The sequence below is a fragment of the Protopterus annectens genome, chromosome 9.part0 (genome assembly GCF_019279795.1).
Source record: "Protopterus annectens isolate FY-2018-M chromosome 9.part0, PAN1.0, whole genome shotgun sequence".
NCBI classification, from domain to species: domain Eukaryota; kingdom Metazoa; phylum Chordata; order Ceratodontiformes; family Protopteridae; genus Protopterus; species Protopterus annectens.
Window position 1 is genome coordinate 1,666,362,278 of NC_056743.1, and position 7,125 is coordinate 1,666,369,402.

Sequence of the window (7,125 nt, forward strand, 5' to 3'; positions counted from 1 at the left end):
TATAGTTTAGTGCTTTCATCTGAAATCAGTTGAAATCATTTTTTTCACTTTGTTTCATGTGAAAGCACTACAAATGAAACATTTTTTCTTGTAATTTGTTTTTTGTGCAGTTTGATATAACATTCTCAGTCAAGCAAAATAACTCATATGTTTTACTGTTTCAGTCACTTTGGAAACTACTTAACCTTCCATTCCCCTCTACAAGGACTCACATATATATTGTTTCTATTTTTTTATCTCCATCTAATTTCATTATATGTTTTTAATACCTTTATGATCTTTATCTTTGAATAGTTGATGAATATGAAGCAAAGCATTTCAGTCTGTCTTCATATACTTTTAGCAACTTTCTCTGTATTTCTGAATAAGTTTTTGGTTATCCTCCACTTTGTGAAAAAACTCATTGGTTTTATACTGGTTTGTTTGAGGGATTTTTGTGTTTTTGTGAACTGTAGTTCTAAAGATAGACACAGTAGTATTAATGAGATATTAATAAAAAATATAAAACAATAGATTTTTTAGAAAAGAATGCTTTTTATTGAATTGGTCTAAAAAGTAAAAAAAAAAAAAAATAACACACACACACAAGTTAATTTCAGAAAAAAAAACATTCAAGGTTGGTTTTACTGATTGTGATATGAGATACCACAAGATGTAGCAGGAATCAACAAAACCCACCTTAAATGCTTTCCTGAAATCAGCTTCTCTGTGTTTCTTTTGCAAAGTTTTTACTCTTTTTCCTTATATTTTAGTTTTTAGTGAATCAGTTCAAAGCATTCTTCCATCTGTCATTACGTAAAATACTTAACATGTTTGCTATAGCTATTGTTTGTGGGGGGGGCACCTTTTTAATGTGGACATTATGTTTTTAGGACTGAGTGTGTGTGTGTGTGTGTGTGTGTGTGTGTGTGTGTGTGTGTGTGTGTGTGTGTGTGTGTGTGTGTGTGTGTGTGTGTGTGTGTGTGTGTGTGTGTGTGTGTGTGTGTGTGTGTGTGTGTGTGTGTGTGTGTGTGTGTGTGTGCGTGTGTGTGTATGACTGTGCAACACTTGAGGGTCTGTGGGTGTGTCCCTCACAGATAAGAAACATGGCCTTTTTTCCACTGTCTTGCTAGAGCGTGAAAGAACCACAGCAGAACAGAGCCACATAGCCAGTTTCAATAAAAAGCATTCTGAATGACATGGATGAGCTCTCGGATCTTGTAGCCCAGGCAGGTGACCCTAGCCCTGAGTAGCATCCTGCCATCACCCAGAATTATACCACAATACAAGGGCAAAATGATTGACTTCAACAATTGGCTAAGCTTCTGGTGTTATTCTAAAGGGATGCTGTATCTGCCTGGGACAACATGGTCGACAGACCACAATGCTTTGCCATAGATGGCCTGCACCTGTCGCACTTGGGATTCCAGATACTGGCTAAGGCTTTTGCCACCCCTATAGTGCCTTTTTTAGGCAAGGTTTAAATGACAAATTCAGCACTATAACAGGTACAAGCAAGCAAACTCTGAGGGTAATGCTACCCAGTGCTAGAAGTCTAAACCTCAAAATGCACTCACTCGAGGCACTCCTTAAAATGGAGAACATCGACATCTGTGCAGTGAGAGAGACCTGGTTCAAGGCACCAGAGAGCACCCCTGCATTAACAGGCTATACTTCATTCCACACCTTTCAGCCACCTAACCTGTACCGAAACACTAAAGGCAGAGGCGTGTCCATATTCATTAAGGATATCCACACCTCCAGGCTAGTTGCTCAACATAATGCATCCAAAATTATCCAAGTGCAACTAACACTGGGCAAGACTGCAGTCCAGGTTGTAGCTTGTTACAGATACCCCACCATGCCCCAGGATTCCCACTCTTCATTTTTTAAGATACTGGAAAATATTAAGGTACAGCCCAATACCTTAATTAGTGGTGATTTCAACTACCCCTTCATCATCTGGGAAAACTACTCATGTACCAATTCATTCGCTCAGTGTTTTCTGGAATTCATAAATTCCAATGCCTTGGATCAGCTTGTCCACACCCCCACCAGGAGCAGCAATATCCTGGAACTGGTCATTACCAATATAGGTAACCAATGTTCCATGCCAGAGGTCAACTCTTCGCTGGTCAGATCTGACCACAAGCTAATCACCCTAGACATCCATATCCCACCCCCACCACCCATTAAGGAAACCACCTTCAAAAAACTACTCCAAAGCCAACTTCATGCTTCTTAAGACAGAAGTGGCAAACTTCACAACACCCATGCAGATGGAAAATAGAGGTGTGACTGCTGGATCTTACACAAATGTACTGTATAAGCACATACATGAGTGCATCGATTGTGCCATCCTCAACAGGACCAAGATGCTATCTTCCAAAAAAAGGAAGCCAATCTAGTGGTCCCCTGCCATAAACAAACTCTACAACAGAAGGAAGAAGCTGTTGCAAAAAAGAGTAAAATCCCAAGATTGGAGGAACTCCCTTGTCAGCCTCAGCAAAAAGCTGAGATGCCTCATAAAATCTTCCAAAGCCAGTTATGAAAATAAAATCACCACTGATTCCAAAGACAACCACAAAGCATTCTACAGCTATGTCAAAAATCTCAGTGGCAACACTCAGATCTGCTCTGAGCTGTAGCACAATGGCACTAAATATATAGAACCAACCGATATTGCCAACATCCTGTCAGATAGGTTCAGTGCTAACTTTACCCCCCCCCCACACACCCTCCAAAGAGCCCATCTTAAAACCAGAAAAATGCAAAGCCCCTGTAATCATGGATGAACAAGTAAAGACTGCACTCTCCAAAGCCAAGAACACAGCATCCATGGGAATCACACAACATCCCAGGCAGAGTACTGCAAGAAATACAAAATGAACTGGCACCACACCTAAGTACCTTGTTCAGTCATAGCATCATCTCAGGCTATGTGCCTACTGAATGGTGCATGGTGACAGTTATCTCACTCCACAAAGGGGTGCCACCATGGACCCCAGAAACTACCACCCCATTAGCCTGATGAGCCTGGTCTGCAATGCCATGGAAAATGTCATCTTGGAGCTTATAGACAAAGACATAGGTAACCTCCAGGGTTTGTAAAAGGTATATCATGCCTACTAAACCAAATTGACTTCTTTGAAGCAGTCACCAGAGCTGTAGACAAGGGCAATGTAGTGCACACAACCTATCTTGACCTTGCCAAGGCTTTCGATACCATCCCCCACTCTGGAGTTATAGATAAACTCACTAAACTGGGCATAAATCCCTATGTCACAAGATGGGTGGCCAACTGGCTCACTGACAGAACCCACACAGTAAAAGAAGTCAATGCCAAGTTCCACTTCAGACCAGTGATGAGTGCAGTACCACAGGATTTGGTCCGGGGTCCTCTCTGTTTGGCATCAACTTCTCTGAAGTGCAGGCCAACACAGAAGATCTTTAGCTAACAAAGTTTGCAGATGACTGAAAACTGGGAGCCATAACAGAATCACCTAATGATGTAGACATTCTACAAATGGGCCTCACAGAGACAGATGCTTGCTGTCAAAGTCATTGCCTCAAGCTCAATTTCATGAAAAGTGCATTGTCATATCCTTTGGGAAAAACTCGGTACCCATGAACTACCACATAGACGGTAGCTCACTAAACACTGAAAGTGTGATAAGAGGCCTCAGGACACAGGTGGACAATAGTCTCTCCTTTGATAACCACATCACCACAGTAGTCAGAAAATCCTTCTACATGGCACACCTCATCACAAAAGTGCTCTCCTCTAGAAAAAAGGAGGTCATAGTTTCTCTCTACTCATCCATCAGACCCATTATAGAGTACAATGCTCCATTTGGCATGTATCTCACAATGCAATACGCAGACCGTCTCAAGAAACTCCAGCTCTACTCTGTCACATATCACCTACTCAGAGGTGATCTCTTCCTAACATACAAAGCTATGTCAAACCCAGAGCTGTTGGACATGCCACACTTAAAGAAATCCCAGTCTCTCTGTACCATATGCTCCAGGGACCTAAACCTTGTAACCACAATAAACAGAAGATGCTGGAGGGATAGATTCCTGTCCCAGAGACTTCCCACACTCGGGAACAAACTACCCATTCATGTCAAGCAAAGCATCTCATTGGCCCTCTTTAAGAAAAATCTTGACGACTAGATGGAAAATAGAAAATTCACCCCAGTGATCACTTCTGCGGCACTGCTCAACATGGGCATAGGAAAATTATTTTCTTGGGTGGCAAAAGCCAGGGAACCTTTTTGGCTAGGCTTATATAGGCCCCAGGGCTGATAGCCTAGTATCTATGAACCTACGAAAAAAGAAGCGCTATTCTTTGTGTCATATAGTATGACGTGAGGTTAAGGTATGGGGTTATACATTACTAAAAGCCATGCAAGGACAAATATTTAATAAATCACATTTCCCAAAGAAATCACATTAAACTGCTTAGCAGTACCAAACAATGTTGCTCAATAAAAAGCATGTCATCACTGCACCAAGCCCAGATACATATTCTAAACATGGGAACAGATTTTTCTACTGTGTAAGTGACACTACAGTGCACTGGGTAGGAGGCACAGGGATATAACCAGGTTTGCCCTGCACACTATGTGTACATTAAACGCATGTACATTAAACGTGTACAGATCCACAATGGTTTATCTGAGATGAAGTCAGCAATGAAATTCAACTGGGCCTATCATCCACAAGAATCATATTTATGATAGAGTTTAAAAAGACCCAATACAAAAGGGTTTGACAATTGTTAACACTAATGGCGACATAGATGGGAAGGGAGAGGGACAATCCACAGGTGCACCTTGAACCCAGCTTTAAAAGCATGTTAAGGAGAAACAGCAAACAATATGCTATTGAAGATATTATGGGCTTTATATTCCTTTTCTGTATTATGTTCTTGCAAAATGTGGGTAGGCTACACAGCCTGTAGTTGAAAATCAGTGGCTCTCCATTGAGAGGTGGGAGATCAGACAATGTCGCTGTGACAGTGTCAAAATTATCTCCCCTTGTAATTGTATCCACTTTGTCATGATGCACTGCTACCTGATTGAACTGGTGAAGTCTGCCAGAATGGTCAAAATAGACATGGATGACCATGGCAAGAAAAGGCTTAAAATGCCCACCAGTGGACTCATTTTCCAAGAGCCCTGCTGAACACAAGCACTCAGGCAGACTGTACAAATTAAACCCAGTGTGGATCACCAGATCTTGATGTGATCCACATGCAAGCCAAATGTTAGCAGGGTTTTCAGATTTATAAAACTGCTCTTGAATCCAGTAAATTCTGTCTCCATAAGCCATATGAGGATAACAGTGCAATGCAGATATTGCAAGAGTACCAAAAATCAACAACATCTCCCCCTGGGTGTGCAAGAATCCACACAAACATTGTAAACAGCAAACCAATCAAAGATGAAAACTTTTCGGACTGATGGGTTGAAGTACCCAAGAGATATAGGGGGTACAGTTAAAAGACATAGGAGGTGTGGATACCGCCTTCACTGAGCTTTTTGCAGAGGTGCATTTGTGGGATTGCCTTGTAATAAGAGAATCACCTGCTGTGGTTTGAGAGTCTGAGTGGCTCATAGTGTAAGTGCTTTTGCCTTTACTGTCCTGGAGTAGGAGGAAGGCAGTCTAAGTCTATCTAGAGCTGCAGGGTGTCAAGTTTATTTCTGAAACTGGTATCACTTACCTTCATTTATTTTTATTAGCCCGCATTTTCTGAGAGTGAAGGTATGGTGCTTTATAACCAGAAAGTCAAACATGCAGAAAACACAAGAAGCTTGTTGCTGGTTGATGCAGTGCTTAATACTTTTAGGCATTTCTTTTTGACAGGCATGTATATTCAAACCCAGTGCTTAATTAGCAGATATGTATTTTAACATTGGTATAACAGAAAGGATTACTTCACTGTAAAATGCGCACACCTTTTAAGAGATTGACATGACACTGATGTGGATTTTGGGAGTCTGTGTGTGTGTGTGTGTGTGTCTGTGTGTGCGTGTGTGTGTCTGTGTGTGTGTGTGTGTGTGTGTGTGTGTGTGTGTGTGTGTGTGTGTGTGTGTGTGTGTGTGTGTGTGTGTGTGTGTGTGTGTGTGTGTGTGTGTGTGTGTGTGTGTGTGTGTGTGTGTGTGTGTGTGTGTATGTGTGTGTATGTGTGTGTGTGTGCATGTGCGCATGTCTATATAGGTCTATGTTATTGTGAAAGGATGGCATGTGTGTGTGTGTGTGTGTGTGTGTGTGTGTGTGTGTGTGTGTATGTGTGTGTATGTGTGTGTGTGCATGTGCACATGTCTATATAGGTCTATGTTATTGTGAAAGGATGGCATGTGTGTGTGTGTGTGTGTGTGTGTGTGTGTGTGTGTGTGTGTGTGTGTGTATGTGTGTGTATGTGTGTGTGTTTGTGCGTGAGCATGTCTATATATGTCTATGTTACTGTGAATGGATGGTGTGTGTGTGTGTGTGTGTGTGTGTGTGTGTGTGTGTGTGTGTGTGTGTGTGTGTGTGTGTGTGTGCATGTGCGCATATCTATATATGTCTATGTTACTGTGAAAGGATGGAGTGTGTGTGTGTGTGTGTGTGTGTGTGTGTGTGTGTGTGTGTGTGTGTGTGTGTTTTGTGTCAGTAATGACAGAGGAACAATATTTTTCTTAAAGAGCAAATTATTGTCCCTCTGTCATTATTACAATGATTTTTATTGAAATTGGCTTAGTGAGACAGAACCACAGAGGGACAGAGTGACCGAGCCACAAAGCCAATTTCAACAGAAAGCATTCAAATAAAAGTAATTTATATTTGTATAGTGTCATTATCTTCTATGGTCTTTTGTCTGTGAAACTACTACATAAGCATGCTGACACCTTGCTGAACTTACAAACTGCCTTATAAAACTGACTTGTAGCCTTTAGGTACACAGATGTATAGCTGCTTCGACATTTTTCTCCATTTCTCATTTGGTTGTTGAAAAGACAGCCATACCATTTCAAAGTCTAACATCCATGACTTTCGAGACCCTCTTCATTGATTCTCATTGTGAATATTTTTGACACTTGCCATTGATAAAACATGTGACTTGTGGCTCACCTACTTTAAATTAAGTTAACATCT

At 41.3% G+C, this 7,125-nt stretch overlaps 1 pseudogene; it reads right to left on the reverse strand.

Annotated features, from left to right (window-relative positions):
- Nucleotides 1–3,675: 3,675 nt before the first annotated feature.
- On the reverse strand, nt 3,676–5,373 carry LOC122810738 (annotated as a pseudogene).
- Nucleotides 5,374–7,125: the final 1,752 nt, after the last annotated feature.